The sequence below is a fragment of the Pleurodeles waltl genome, chromosome 4_2, assembly GCF_031143425.1.
Source record: "Pleurodeles waltl isolate 20211129_DDA chromosome 4_2, aPleWal1.hap1.20221129, whole genome shotgun sequence".
Lineage (NCBI taxonomy): Eukaryota > Metazoa > Chordata > Amphibia > Caudata > Salamandridae > Pleurodeles > Pleurodeles waltl.
In genome coordinates this window covers 660365051-660381789 of record NC_090443.1, presented here as the reverse complement: position 1 = coordinate 660381789, position 16739 = coordinate 660365051, and positions in this window count along the sequence as shown.

Sequence of the window (16739 nt, the reverse complement as noted above, 5' to 3'; positions counted from 1 at the left end):
TGAGACACACCACAGAAACAGATGTAGAAAAATAAAGCATGTTTATCTGGTTACTTTTAAATTTAGCATGATACACATACAATTCACAAACAGCAATGTATAGGCTTTGTAGACTTAAAAATAGTAAGGTAATGAACAAAATGTAATAGATCAAAGGGGTGGTGCTTGTGACTCCTCAGCATGAGTGTTCAATGTCCCGATGGACTCTGGTTCTGTCGGGGTTGCTTTTCTCTCGGGGAGGGATGTGCAGCTATGCTGGGCAAAGCCACGCAGTTTCACTGAGAGTAGCGAGCGGTGAAGGAGAGCAGAGCCACTCCAGAGGGTTTCTAGGTGTAAGCGGCAAAGGTTGACGAAGTTGCCCGTGTTTGAGTTTGAAAGTAGCAAATTGCAAAGTTTGACTAAAGATGCTCAAGTTGAAGTTGAAAGCAGGTGGCAGGTGAAAACAAGGCCACTTTAGGTCTGTCACAGAGATGGGTGGTGAAGTTTGGCAATAGCCGTCTGAATTGAAATTGAAAGTAAGCGGCAAAGGAAAGCAGAGCCACTCCAGGCAGGTCACAGATGTGACCGACGAAGTTTGGGAAAAGCCGCCCAGGTTGAAAGTAAAGGTGAGTAGCAAAGGAAAGCAGGGCCACTCTGGGCAGGTTACAGATGTGAGCTGCAAAGTTTGGCAAAAGCTGCTTGAGTTGAAATTGAAGGCGAGCAGCAAAGGAAAGTAGAAGCCGGTCAGAGTCACTCTGCATTTGGAGGACGAGTCTTGGGCTACCCGGCAGAGATCAGCAGGCAGCAGTGTGGCACAGCAAAGCATCTCAGCATTTCCTGAGAGCAGTCAATCCTGACAGAGTGGCAATCCTGGCATGCAGCATTTTTTACTCCAGCACTGTTGCAGCAGTCTTTACTCCAGCAGTGTTTTCTTGAGTCCAGAAGTGTACTGATTTTAGGGGGTCAGGGACTTTTACTAGAAAGTGCCTTTGATGTGGGGGGTGACTACAAAGAGTTCTTGTAAAGTGCACAGGTCCCCCTTTCAGGTCAGCCTTGGCTCCAGACTATCACTGGGGGGTAATCAGCGCCCTTGTGTAGATACTATCATTTGAGGTTCCCAATCTTCTCCCCATGAAGACACATCAGTATGCAGATGCAGTTGAGTATCCTGTGTTGCGGGTATCTGAAGGGAATTTACAAGTGTAGCTGTCACCAGTCCTAGCCCAAGGCAGATGTGTATTGGAGATAGGCTGTGGCACACAGGGCAGAAAGTTTAGGGGAATGCCTACTTTCTAAAAGTGGCATTTCTAAAATAATAATAATACATCCCACTTTACCAGTAAAGAAGATTTATTATTACCATTCCAATGGTACTAAACATGATGCAGCTACTCCTCTCATTTCACATATTACAGCTTAAAGGTATTATAAGGAACTCTTAATGCTGGCCTATGAGAGGGACAGCTCTCACAGTGATGAGAACCGACTATGGAGAGTTTTTCATTACCTGGCCATGAGAATGTAAAAGTATATGTCCTGCCTTTTACCTACATGGCACCTTGCCCTAAGGCAATGGTCTCCAAACATTTTAATGCCGTGCCCCCCCAGTTGAAAAATAAAAATCATCGGGCACCCCCCTCGGAATTTTTCCCAATTATTTTATAAAGATGGCAATGTTTAAATATGTCTATGTATTTAAACATCGCAGTTAAGTAATGCTACCTTTTTGTTAGTGCAGCAACATGTTTCTGCTTAAAACAAAACACTGTTATCTCTGTAATGCTTATTTTGGCCACAGCCTGGTGCCCCCTGGGATCCCTTGAGGACCCCCTAGGGGGGCCCACCCCCCAGTTTGAAGACCCCTGCCCTAAGGGATGTCTAGGTCCTACTTTAACGGTGACATATGTAAGAAAAGGGGAGTTCTGGGCTTGGCAAGAGTTTTGTTTCAAGTGCCAAGTCAGGGTGGCAGTTAGACTGCACACGCAGGCCCTGCAATGGCAGGCCTGAGACATGTTTATGCAGCTACTTAAGTGAGTGGTACGGTCAGTGCAGTGGGTCCACTACAAGCATTCAATTCAGAGTCCCTGGGCATTTGGTACACCACTCTACAAGGGACTTATTAGTTAATTAAATATGCCAGTTGTGGATACACCAGTGTTACCATGTTTTAGTGGAGGATTACACACACTTTAGCATTGATCAGCAGTGGTAAAGTGCTCTGAGTCCTATAGCCAACAAAAAGGTACAGCAACAAAACCGGATGGAAAGGCAAAAAGTCAGGGGATAACCCTGCAGGAAGGGACATTTCCAACAGGGGTGAAGTGAGTTATGTTGTGCATTGTGAGCTTTGCATACTATAAATGGAACTTAACAGAACTTATTGGTATGGGTTCACTGAATCATAACTACCTTTTAACTGTGATTTTTAAATTGAATTTGGATTTTTCACAAGGTGTCTGTGCTACCTAGAGTGATTGTCAGTGTTTTGGACTATTTGTAAGCATTACTTCAATCACTTCTTTTTATGCACCTGATGTAACATCCTCGTTGGTCAAGGGTATGCCCATATGTGGGTCCCTTGCTCACTGTGCCATGAGATTCGAACAGTGCCTCGGGATGAGGCCTACCAAGATTTAAACCTATCTGGGTCTCCTGCTCGTGTTCTTTTCTGTTCTAGAAGGAAAGAGTCAGTACTGATTTGCATGAGGGGGTTCTAAAAAACAATAGGTTGGAATGCCACCTGGAAGGTTTATCCATTGTTTAGTTTATTTGCAAGCATTCCTCACATATTTTGTTTGTGTCTGATATAACACCCTATTGGCAAAGGCTCTATTCAGACTTGGGCCCCTTGCTCACTAAGCCACAGGATCTAAGCTCTACCTCACTGAGGAGCCCTAATAAGGCTGAAATTAGTCTTGAGCTGCTTATATTCCCTTCTGAAGTAGACCTCCCCTGGCAATCCAGGATGGACTGTTCCCTTGGGAAACAGGGCCAGCATTGATTTACATAAGGTGGGCCACAGTGCATAGTGACCCACTGGGTGAAACACAATGAGTATGAATGCTGCCCACAGGCCCTCTCAGTGGTTTAGACTATTTGCAGGCATTTCTCCAATCACCCTTGTTCTTCTTATTGATGGTGTGTCAAACTCAGTAAAATAACTATTTAAAATAGTTAATGTGCTTACAAAACCTGCTATGGAAAACTCAGGGATCTTGACATCTGAATTTCTATGTGACATGCTTGCTAAATATGTTTTTGCAAAAGTCAATAATATTTATGCCACCTTGGTAGAAAATGCTCAACTTAATGGCCTTATCAAGGGTATTCCCTGGGACCTTATGGTCAATGTTGATGGCGTTCTTCAGGATCTCATGGTCAAGAACAAATTCTCAGAAAGGAAATATTGAAGTCATTATGAAAACTGTAAAACCTGCCTCCCTGCAAGATAAAGCCCCTCCTGTCTTATTGATGAAGAGGGAAAATATAATCTACCCAGGGTAATTGATATTTTTAATGTCAGTTAAGAGCAGCACTGTACCACTTTCCTGGAAACACTCTGTCATAAGACCCCTGTTAAGAAAACACTGTCATTAGATTCTGCCTCAACTGAAAATTACAAGCCAATATCCCATCTTCCAGACATGAGTAAAATATTGAAAAATTCTGCAAAAACACACCTTTCACATTTTCTGGAGGCAAATAATAAGGTACTACATTCCATCCAAACAGGATTCTGTCTGGGGTGCAGTAAGGAAACTGCATTAGAGGAAGTTATGAAAGAGTTGAAAAATATCCTTAATCAAGGTAAGATGGGGCAGTTATATTATGAGAGCTCAGTGCAACATTTGGTACCGTGTTTCACCCCATTCTACTATGACAATTGATAGATGCAGAAATTACATGTTTAGCCCTTAAATGGTGTTCCTTCTTTTTGTATGATAGAAGCTTCCAAATTTTTTAGGAACCTTGCTATTTAAAATTACACATTTTAAAGTCTGAGGTGCCACAAGTATCCGCACTAAGCCCGACATTATTCAACCTCTATGTTCGCCCGCTAGCTGAGATTGTATCTACACATGGTTTTTCACTGATGTCATATGCAGATGACACACAAATTGTCATTTCACTTACTTCTGAGGAAGTGGCAGTCTCTAATCAGCTAAATGCTTGCCTAAATGAAGTGGTATGATGGATGTCTGTCTGCTTCTTAAAATTAAATGCCAAAAAACATAAGGGCTAGCAGTTGCCAACAATACCACTATCTGGTCCAAAATAAGTTGGCTGAACTGTTTAGGGAATCATCTAATCCCTAAATCAGCTGTTAGAAGTCTGGAGATTTAGATTCATAACAAGCTCTCACTGGAGGTCCAGGCCAAGAAATTAACCTTAAGTTGCTTTAGGCTAATAAGTAAACTTAGAAAGTTGCTGAACTTGTTACAGAGCTCAATGCAGAGAGTGGTGGCTTAAGCATTAGTGTTATCTATAATGGACAATGGTAACACATTCTATCTAGGTAGTTCCCAAATTGTGATCAAAAGACCACAAGTGATACAGAATGCAGATGTGTGGATACTGCTGAAACTACCTAAACACCACGGAGTTTCTCCGAACTGCCAGGGGTGCTGGCTATTCTGGTAGCAGGGAAGACAAAGGAGGCAGAGTACTGGCATAGGGCTATCCAAGATCACACAGAGAGTCAGATGAGAGAGGGGATCCAAAAGGGAAGCTCTATTCAACGGCATAGGAGACATAAGGCTCAGATAGAACAGGCATTCAAGATGCAATGAAGCACCCAGACTAACACCCCAGGTCGAACGCACAATGTGGGGTAAAGTGGTAAACCACTCGGGAGCTCCACACGGTAAAACTGAAGCTCAGTAAGTTAATCACCCACAATTGCTGTTATAGATTCTGACTGCTGATTAGATATACATGCAAAGGCAGAGTCTGTGGAGCTGACACCTATGGGGATGGTATAAAAGTACGTGAAAGACAATACTCACAGTGGACAAGACACATCACCTAGGTTGTCAGCTGAGCCCACAGATCCTGGAAATCAAACAGGAACACACATGGCAGTAACAGCAAGGGTAGAGAACTAAATGCCACCATGATAGACAAGGAGCTACAAGAAGGAGTGTTTAACAGGAAAGAAGGAAAAACAAAGGGCACACTTGCAGAAAGAAACAAACAAAAAAGGAAACTAGAAGAAAGACAGCAGGAAACCAGCAAACTCGGAACTGGAACAACGAAATAGAGAGAAGGGCAAGGACTGGGAAATGGAAAATACAGAAGGAGAGGCTTCTAGGGAGCATAAGAAGTGCTGGTGCAGAATTCAAGGAAACAAGGAAACACAGCAGGCAGAAACAGTTTAGGGAACAAGGTATAGTAGAAGTGCCACAGTAGAGCAGAACTGAAGGGAGTGCTAATTCAGCAACAAGAATTTGCTACAACTCTGGAACAGGAACCAGGAATAACTATGGCTCAGAAACTTCAGGAAACAAGGGTCTGTCTCACCGGAAAACAGCTACAATGACCAACACTGGGCTGAAGGGAGCTGAGGCTTGAAAGTGCTCACTGTAATCACATTCATCAGGTGTGAGCAGGCTAGCAATAGCCAGCCACAGGTGTGCTGAATTACTCCACTCATCTTTTGTCTACAAGGGTGGAGACGAAGCAGTGAGCAGGGGATTATAGGTATTGGAGTTCCAAGCATGAGCAGACTGGCTTCCACAAAATCTGGCATGGATTAGGAAAGGATGGAAAATTGCAAATAGCATTCAAATTACTTGAAGTCAGGATACACATGTAGGGGAAGGTCCAGAAGCTTATTAGAGCATTAGAAAGTCCCGAACTTCAGCCCAGTGGTGGTGGGTTTGAGAGCGCGGGGAGCAAGTTATGAGATGGTGTTTCCAGTGGACTGGCATCTTTACATTGGCTGCCTGTTTCCCAAAGTATTCCGTTTAAGGTAGTATGACTAGCCCATTAGGTGGTTCATCAGAAAGGCCCTCAGATACTACAGCCTTTGGTCTGTCATTTTATAGTCCAAGTAGATTTCTACGTCCTCTGCTCTAGGACTACTAAGAGTTCCTAAGAACAAGAAATCAAGGAGCAGAGGATGATCCTTTGTTTATTTATCTCCTGAATTATGGAATGCTCTAACTGTAACATTAAGAATGAACAAGGATGAATTGGGCCAGTGCGTGAAAACAAGATGGCTGCCTCTCAATAATCCCCTGTGAACCCCCTTATTATTTGATATTTTAACAATTTGAAGGCTTCTCTTACCTGTTAATGATGACACATTTTAATCTCTATAGCCAACGCTTCCTAGGGATGCTAATTTTGAGGCATTGCATGCAATATGGAAGGCTATTCCCATACTGAGCCTTCAGCCGAGCTGTCCAGTAAAGTTCTGCTAGAGTTTTCTGTCAGTGGGCGGAGCCACATTAAGGAAAGGGCGCAGCTGAGGCCTAAACCACTCCCACATTTGAAGACCATTTGATGTCATTTAGATTATTTAAAGACTATGGGCCTGATTCTAACTTTGGAGGACGGTGTTAAACCGTCCCAAAAGTGGCGGATATACCACCTACCGTATTACGAGTTCCATAGGATATAATGGACTCGTAATACGGTAGGTGGTATATCCGCCACTTTTGGGACGGTTTAACACCGTCCTCCAAAGTTAGAATCAGGCCCAATATATCAGTATGAAAGGAAAGAATGTGCATGTTATAAATAACAGACATAAGCAAACAACTTCTCCACCAGCAGCAAAGGTAAATGTTTTGGATTCTAATGTGCCCTCTTTATCCATTATAATGGAAAAATGACAAACAGTACACTCTATTACAGGCAACATTGTATCAGAAATTAAAAGTATTTGCAAAGATATGGCTAGTCTCTCAATGAAAGTCTCTAATAATTTAATACAAATTCAAGAAAACAAGAGAAAAATTGACAGTAAGATGTCTCTTCTGCTATAATTGGAGCCATAAATACTCTATTACCGACTTAGAAATTCCTAATAGACAGTATAACCTATGCATATTTAATATACCAGAAGGTGTTGAAGGCAAATACAGAGGGCAGTATTTGGAAAGCTTGTTACCTGGTCTTTTATATATAAAATTCCCAGAAAAATTCAAAATTGGGCACATAGAATTCTTCCTCAATCAAGCAATGTCAAACCACATCAACTGATCTTTAAAGTTGTGCACCATCATCATCTAGTGTTGTTCTAGAAAGCAGCAAGAGAGATGCCAACTTTAATATTCAATGGAAACAACATTTTCATATATCAAGACTTTGCCAAGGAAGGTGTCAAAGTTTGCCAAGAATTAACTGAACTTCGACCACAGCTAAGAAGCTGTGGCTTTAAATATGGCTGTTTTGATTGATTTATTATGAGAATTTGGAAAGATGGTATCTCAAACTCTTTTCAATGCCTTGTTGATCGTCATGCCTTTTTAGATCTGCATTCTCCACTCTCCATGGAGTCGAATTACACTTCTACTTAATTCTTACACTTAAATACTATTACACCTATCCTACTTTTTTGATTTTCTCTATTAGGGCAGGTCAATCTTGCACGTGTATGGGTAAGATTCTGGAGCACTATTTATGTTTCCATGTTGTCTTTTTTATTTTTGTCTATGTCCTTGCTTCTTCTCCTCTCATCTGCCTTTAGAGCTACTTTTCAGTCCTATTTTTCCTTTTTATTATTGTCTTTTCTCTTTGCTAAGTATGGATAATATTAAAATAATTAAAATTGTTTATTTTAATGTTAAATGTTTAAGACACCTTGATAAAAAAAATAAAGTTTTAGATTGTTTTTTAAGACATTAGGTAGACAATTGTCTTCTTCAAAAGAAACATAAATATGATAACGTTTTATCATATATGAATAAAACATGTGTTTGTACTATTATTTTTTCTCCTGCAGTTAACAAAAATAACTTTTTTGCAATCCATTTTGAAAAAAACCTAAATCTTCAAATACTAAGCAAATGTTCTGATATAGATGGTCATTCTCTCATAGGGAATATTAAAATTGATATTACCATTCTTCATCTTATTAATGTATATGGGCCAACAAATTATGATTTTAAGTTTGGGTGTCTCTTTACCTCTGAATTGCTTAAATTAGGTGATGTACGTCATATTATTGGTGGGAACTTTAACTTAATATTTGACCTTTTATTGGATATATGTTCTGAAACCAAATATCATCTTGCAAAGCTTTTTTCATTTTTAAATCTTTTTTTTAGATCTGCCAAATTGGAATATAATTGGGATCTACATCACCCAAAGGAGAAACATTTTATATTTTTTCTAATCCTCATAATTCCTACTCTTGAATAGATCATTTATTAATTTCTTCTCTCAATTAATCCAGACAATTTCTGATCCTATAATTTACAATATAGATATTTCTGACCATACGCTTATTTCAGGTGATAAACAAATAGCAAAACATGAGCATTCCTTTATTACATCTAATGATAATAAATACACAGTACAATTACAGAATTTTCTATATCAATTAAGCTCCCTGTTAAGCAAAAGAGCTAGCATGCATATTTTAAATAATATGGCTAAATTGTACTTCAATGCTAATAGATCTGGATGACTGTTTTAGAAAATGATCTCCATATTAAAAAAGAAAAAATCCTGATTAATACAGTTCATGGTTTAAATGGTTATCTTTGCATTATCACACAAGGAAATAGTCAATTAATTTTTGAACTACTATTCAAATTTATACAATAATCCACAGTTACAGATACATTTAGTATTGATAATTCTTTGCAATTCTGTGGTTTACTTAAAATTAATCAGTCAGTGAGGGACAAATTGGATGTACGAATTTCTTTAGAAGAAATTAATTTAGCTATTAAATGTCTTAATGGGTAAATTACTTAAACTAGAATATTCTCCTTACCTGCCACCTCACTCAATTAAGCTATTTATTCAATTTTGTATTTTAGAATCAACTTTAGGATCCTTTACTGAAGCTTTGATTACATTTCTTCCAAAACCTAATAAGGATCCCACTGCTCTTTCGAATTACCACCCTATGGGCCTGATTATGAGTTTGGCAGACAGGATGATCCTTCCGCCAAACTTCCGATGGGAAGTTTGCTGTCTTACTGGCTACCTCCCCGCTGGGCCTATTACGATTTGATAAGTGGCTGCAGCATTGTCATGTTCTTGTAATCGAGCCAGCTGCAATGCTTCCATCCACAGGGGGCATCAGCACCCTTGCAATGCCTACTATCGGCACGTCAGGTAGTGAGCATTACAAGGGTGCTGGGCAGGGGGACCTCGCGCTGCCCATACCAAGTGCATGGGCTGTGCACGGGTCCCCCTGCAGTCCCCTGCAGCGCCTTGTACCTGTTCTCCACCAGCCTTTTCATGGTGATTTGACCACCATGAAAAGGCTGGAGGAGAACCAGTTCGTAATCAGTAGGGCAGTGCTGAATGCAGTGCCACCCTGACTGATAGTGACCAGCACCTGTCGTTAACCAGTTTGGATCGCTGACAATGGTACCCTTGTGGTCTGATCACCAGGGTCCTAATGTGGTGGTCAGACCATCACAGCAGCCGCGTTCCAGACTGCCATGGCGAGTCTGGCGGTCTAGTAACCAACATTGTAAACTTTATGTGCCAATTATCTTCACAGAACGTACCTCACCCCACACGGCTAACATTAATTTATGGGGGAGCTCCCAGGACGTGCCCTAGATGTAAGAATGTAGACGCAGACTTCGACCACATGGTATGGAACTGTCTGGATATCCAGCTCGGGTGGGTCGAGGTGATGCCTGATCTATCGAGATTTTTTTACATGAACCTGACTCCGACCCCTGACGTATGTTTACTGGGCCTTGGGGCTGGCCTGCCGCGGGGTAGGGTGGGGGGGCCCTTCCTGGATCTGGCACTTGTCCTGTACAGGAGACAGATTGCGAAGGGCTGGAAAGTGCAGGGTCGCCCCCCTCAGGTTAAGTGGAGACAAGATGTAACAACATGGACCAGAGCCGAGCTGCAGGTTTTGAAGAGTGAGGAGGGGAAGGGACTGCGCCACCACCCTATTGCACCAGAATGGGAAGTAGCAGTGGCAAGCTGGGACAATGCTGGGACAATATGGCGAGGGGAGTGGGGACAGGTATGGACACGCCAACAGAAGTGGAACCTAGGTAGAAAATAGGAAGGGAGGGATGTTACCACACCCACTAGGACGTTACTAAATTGGACATTAACGAGACCGGGACTGAACAAGGGGCGGGGTCAATAGTGGATGTTGCCTTGGGCATTGAGTAATAGACAGGTTGGACGCGAAAGGCACCCCATCCACCTGAAGTCAGACAAAGTCTATGAATATCGTCGCCCCATACATTGGAAAAGCCAGAGTGTGGCCTACCCCTGCATAAGCAACTACCACCCCACACAATGCCATCATGTTCAAAGTTTAGCTTAAATATTGTTTGATACAAGTTAAACTTGATGTATAGTACCAAGAATAAGACGGTGATATAACGCCCAGTAGGTGGAACAGCCCGAACAAGAAGAATCAGCACACATATTCTGTTCCTGCATAAGACTGAATTATATACTTAATGTACAATGAGGTGAAACCACCCAAACAAGAGTAGACAGCTGTGATATTAACACTGTTAAGCATAAACAAGATGTATACACAATTACGCCGTAACCAAGATACTGTCTGTAAAACAACAAAATGTTAATAAAAAAATATCTTTTTTAAAAAGTAAACTTTATGTGAAAATTCTTGCAACTAGATTGCCTTCTGTGCTTGATATTATCATTCACATTGATCTAACTGGTTTCATAAAACATAGACATTCTGTAAATAACACTAGATTATTATTCCATGTAATTGAAGCAGCGTCATCTTTACATCCACTCTCCCGTGTCATAGCATTAGATGCCAAAAAAATATTTGACAAAGTACATTGGCAGTAACTATTTCATACTTTATCCATATTTAATTTTGGCAATTCCTTTATTGACATGATTTCAGGACTCTATTCTGGTCCATCTGCCAGACTTTTCGTTAATGGTCAACTCTAACAAATTTTTCCATTTTCGAGCACACGTCAAGCTTATCCCTTTTTACCTTCTATTTTTTCATCTTGCTTTTTAACCTTTACACATTACCAGCAGAAACTGTATGGAAATAAAAGGTATTACTTTTAATGATGTTCCTATAAAAACATTAGCATATGCTGATGATGTCTTACTGCATATTAGTAATCCTGATTTTTCCATTCCTCCTCTACTAAATGTAATTCAAACATATTCCCACATTTCTGGTTACATTTTAAACACTAATACAATATAATTTTTTCCATTAAATGTGCATTATGCCCCTGATATGCGCCCCAAAATTTAAAGAATATGGCAGAAGAAAAACATAAAATATCTTGGTATCCTATTTTCTCATTCTCTCAACAATTGGATACATTGAAATGTGAATATATTCTTAATCATATCAAAGACATGTTTCATAAATGGTCTATCTTACTCTTATCCTGGTGAAGAAAAGTTGATTCTATTAAAATGGTTATTGCTCCAAAAATATTGAATCTCTTATCTATGATGCCTACTCGACTTCCTCTTACATTTTATGATAATTTAGATAAAAATATCAAACGTTACTTAACTAAACACTACATATAAACTATACCAAATTAAAAACTGGAAAGTCTAATGATGATTTTGGTTTAACAGATATTTTGAACTATCATAAAGTGTTTATTCTAAAACAAATCTCCTTTTGCTTTAATATTACAGAATAAAACACTTTCATGTCTTCTTATAGAAAAAGTTAGATATATCTCTATTTCCTTTAGCTGCATTGCTGACTAAGGTCCCCATTCCTAGTTTGGCGGTCCAAGGACCGCCAAATCTGTCGTGGCAGTCGGACCACCACTGCACTCCTGGTGGTTCAACTGTCAGACTATAACCCTGGTGGTTGGCCCACCAAGAGACTGCCACCACCACAGGTATCATGGATCCCGGCAGGGTGGAAGAGGTCGGAGTCATGATCAGCCACGGCGGTGCTGCCATGCTGGTCACAAGTCCTCTTTCGGTCAGCCTTTTCATGGCGGGCCCCCACCATGGAAAGGCTGGCTAAGAGTGAAAGAAGTGCTGGGGGCCTCAGGTGGGCCCATGTACTTCCTATGCCTAGGGCATGGGCAATGCAGGACCTGCTGCCAGCACCCTCACATTCCAAGGGTGCTGTTGTGCCTTAAGGGAGCCAAGGCCAATGTCGTGGCACTGTTTCTGCCGACCTGACTGGTGGAAACATTGTAACACGATGTTTCCACTGGTCAGCCCGGTGGAAGCATCATAATACAACTGGGGGGGAGGCCACCTGTATGACGGCTGCCTCCTTCCCACGGCTCATTCTGACCATCGCAATGAGACCCAATGTCAGACCAGAAGATCCACAATACTAAAACCTACAAAACTAATCTTACACAATCTAGACTCTCTTTCAGTCATCTATTTCCCACACCTTAAGTATGTCCTTGTGATTTAATCCCTTGTTAAAACTTAAATAAAATATAACATTTTTGAAATCTTTAAAAATGCTGGTATTTTTTACTTTAAAGTTATATATCTTAACAATACTTTTTTAACTTTTGAAGAACTACAACAAAAATGTATCTTACCCCTTTCAGATATTTTTAAATATGAACTTTTATGTAATTCTATCCTTGATTAATTTCCCAACAATGTTCCTATAAAAAGTATTGTAAACGTTTTTACTAATTTTGAAAATAATAATAATAATAATAATTTCCTCTCTTCATTTTGGAATAAATAACACAATATATCTATTTCTCAAGGTGTATGGAAAGAAATATGGTTGAATTGTGTTTCTGGATGGTTACCTCTGTCTTTATACCAATCTATGTCTTTCATATTATTTAATTATTTATGGACTCTATTAAAACTGTTAAATGCAAAGCTTCTAAATTCCCCTAATTGTTGGAACTGAAATTTTAATTCAGGCTCATTAACACATAGGATTTATGAATGTACTATTGTTTCTGCACTTTAGAAAGAGGTTTGAGAGTCATGGCAAAATCATATTGGACCTGGAAAAACCCGACCACCAGACCCTTGGTAAGGAAAACGCCAGGGAGCTGACGTTCTCCCCACCAACCCTATTATGAGGTTTCCCCTGGGCTGAATGGTAGAAACCAAGGTTTCTGTCGGTCATCCCAGTTGAATTGTGTGGTATCATTGGTCTCAGCCCTGCATGGAGCCAAGGCTATCGCACAGGTGGCCCTCCCAGCACCTTCAGAATATGCTCTGTCTGCTGAGTAGACAGTGTGCATTCTGGTGGTGTGGGGAGGAAGCCCCCTGCAATGCCCACAACAATGTGGCCAGTGCAGGTGCCCCCGGTACCCCAGCACCTTTTCTTCACCAGCCTTTTCATGGCAGTTGAACTGCCAGGAAAAGGCTGGCGGAGAACATGGTTGACTTCAGCGCCACTTTGGCTGATCACAACCAAGACCAAAGTCAGCCCGTCAGGATCAGAAATCCAGCTGGAGATGGCGGTCCCTTGGTGGTCCGACTGGCAGGGTTGAAATGTGGCAGTCCGGCCGCCGCGGTGGTCTGACTGCCACTGCAAGTCAGTCGGATTTGAGACCTCCAGACTCATAATCTGGTCCTTAATCTCTTAGAAAAACTTTCATATAATGTGTTGATTTACACATCTATGTTATTTTCAACCAAACTGACAGATTAAAAAAACTCTTTGATTTCTTAATCTTTGCTGCTCTAAAATCAATTACTGCCAATTGAAAAAACTGCTTCAATATTATCAACCCATGCATGGTGATCATGGATAATTTTCACAAGAAAAGGAGCCAATCTGACTATTATGGGTGTTGTTCAAAACACATTTCATTATCAATCATTTTGGAAACCAATTGATCATTCCATAGCACTAGATTTATTACTAAGTACTATTAATATCTTATGTTTATATCTAATATGTATGGTCTTTGAGATTATAATGAGTAGCTCCATTAACGTCGCCTGTGTGTGCCACTGACCGACGCACGCACATCCTTCCTGGCCAATACACACACACCCTCCCTGGTGCGGGTCACTACCAGTGGCTGACGCCAGGGAGGGGTTTTAAAAATCGTCTGGTGTGTCACACCTGAGGAGTTTTTTTATTTCAAAATCCCTCAGGAGACACGGAAGAGCTTGTGTGTCTACCCCGGATCCCGCCCATCCCTCTGTGATGTCTGCACGCCGCGAGCTGCACTGGTACTCCCTAGCGGAGCTGGAAGCAGCAGGTAAGGCCGCTTTCTACTCCGATGAGCCTCCCCAGCCTTCAGGAAGGCCTGGTCAGAAAGTGGGGGCGTGCCCCTTTCAAAAGAGGCCTTCCTGAAATGGTTTCCTGGCAATGGATCACAGTGAAGGCATATCTAGAAAAATAAATGTTAGTTTACCCCTGGGAAGGGGGGGCATGATCAGGACCCCCCCCAGGTTAAAAATAAATAATGAAACTGACAGGGGGTCTCCCGTGAGCAGGGCTGACCCCCTCTTTAGGGCATTTAAAAAAAATAGATTTATGGTTTCCCTGCCTGGGGGACACAATCGCCACCCCCAAGGACACCATACAGCCATTAAAAAAAAATATATAGAGAGAGCTATATATTTATAGATCTATATATATAGATCTCTCTCTCTCTCTCTATATATATATATATATATCTATATCTACATATATATATATATATAGATACATATATACATATAGATATATATATAGATGTATCTATAGATATATATTGATATATATATATATATATATAGAGAGAGTGCTCTATATATATAGATCTATAAATATATAGCTCTCGCTATATTTATATTTTATATATATATATATATATCTATATATATATATATATATATATACACATATACATACAGGGAGATCACTTTTGGCAATGCGTGTGTGGTTTCCCTGGGGGCTGCGATCAGCTCTCAGGGAAACCAGGGAAACCAGAGACACTACATTCTATATATATATATATATATATATATAGATATATATATATATATACTCCAACCAACGCGTTTGAACCGTAGCTTTTAGGTAGCAATAAAAAAAATCTGATAACTCTTGTGATCCTTTTTTTTTTTTTTAGTGTCTTGAGAGAACGTGCTGATTGAATGAAGAATGGAAGTTAAGGTGACAGACCTTTACTGTTGCACGCATCATACACACCTAACAGCAATTTTGTGACTGTCTACGTACGCTAGTGTTTTAGAGGGACAGCTTAGCCAGTATCAGAGATGGCATCTCGTTTGATGACTGTTGCTCAAGCCCTAACTCGGGTATTGGAGGACAGCTCTGATGTAGGATCAGAGGCTGAGACATCAGATACTAAGACAGCATCTGAGGGATAGGACAATGGAGCTGGCTCTGGGAGTGGTTTGTCAATCGGAGGAATTCCATCTGACTACTCCTTTTCCAGTGATTCTGAGGGAGGTGATTAGAACAGTTGTGCTGTTCCTTCTCAAGCACAGTTTGTTCAGCGAGACAATAACGGGTTAGCCCAACCCAGAGAACAGGTGCATGCAGCAGCATGCACAGAGTTAGTGCTCTCTTTAGATGTTGGAAAGTGGATAATTGGTAAGGGCAGATAAGTACCTACACTTAGCAGTAGGCCACTAACCTCCACTTAGGTCAGTTATGTCTCAATAAATGAAACCCAGCTCAACCCTTGGTAACTTGGCATCAAGCGACAAGGCTTAACTTAAGAGGCAAGTGTGTAAAGCATTTAAAAACCACAAAACAGTAAATAAGTAAAACACAAAACATATTAAAAACCAACACCAATTTATAAAAATAAGTATATTTTATCTTTAAAATTACCCCAACATGAATAAAATTGGGTAAGGCAAACAGGAGATATGAATTTTTAAAGAAATAGCATTTTTTAGCGCATGGAAACTAATAGGCCAATCTTGTCATCTGGTCCCACCTCGACCTGGGCAAAGTCAAAGTTTAAGGCCGACGGCGATGGAGCCCTGCTCGGCTACAGCAAGTGGGAGGCCTCAGTCAAAAGTTTACCTTTGGACTTAGTTTTTTTCTTGAAGATTTTATTCAGCGGGACAAAGTCGCCAGTCTGATCCGTCCTACCTGGAGCCCTTCCTCAGATACGCATCGCGGGAGCCCTCAGTGAATATTTGTACGTTTGGACTTAGACGATTTTGGAGATGAAAATCATTCAACTGGGCCAAACCTGAATCTTGATCCGACGATCCTGTGGCCCTCTTTGGATACCCTGTGCGGGAGGTCTCGGTCAACTTTCTATGTTCAGCTTTAGTCACTTTTTCAGAGATTTTCTTCAGCAGGACAAACCTGCAAGTCAGGCCAGGTCGCGGTTGAGGCAAGCTAGCTAGAGTTGCTTAGGAGGGTTGGTCCCTTTATGGAGCTTTTTCCAAAAAGTTCTCCAATCTTCTCCAAACTTCTGGATATTCTTCCAGAAGGGTTTTTGAGGTTCTTTTGGTGTCCAGATCTCACCCAATGATCCAGAAGCTGTGAGTTGCTCCTTGAGGGTGCGGACTACAACTCCCAGAATGCACTTGGCTCAAACTCCAAAATCACCACTGGACAATAGTCAGTGGTCAGTTTCTTCAGGATCTGAGGCAGGGGACTCTGGTTAGCAATTTTTCATATGTATCAAACAGGA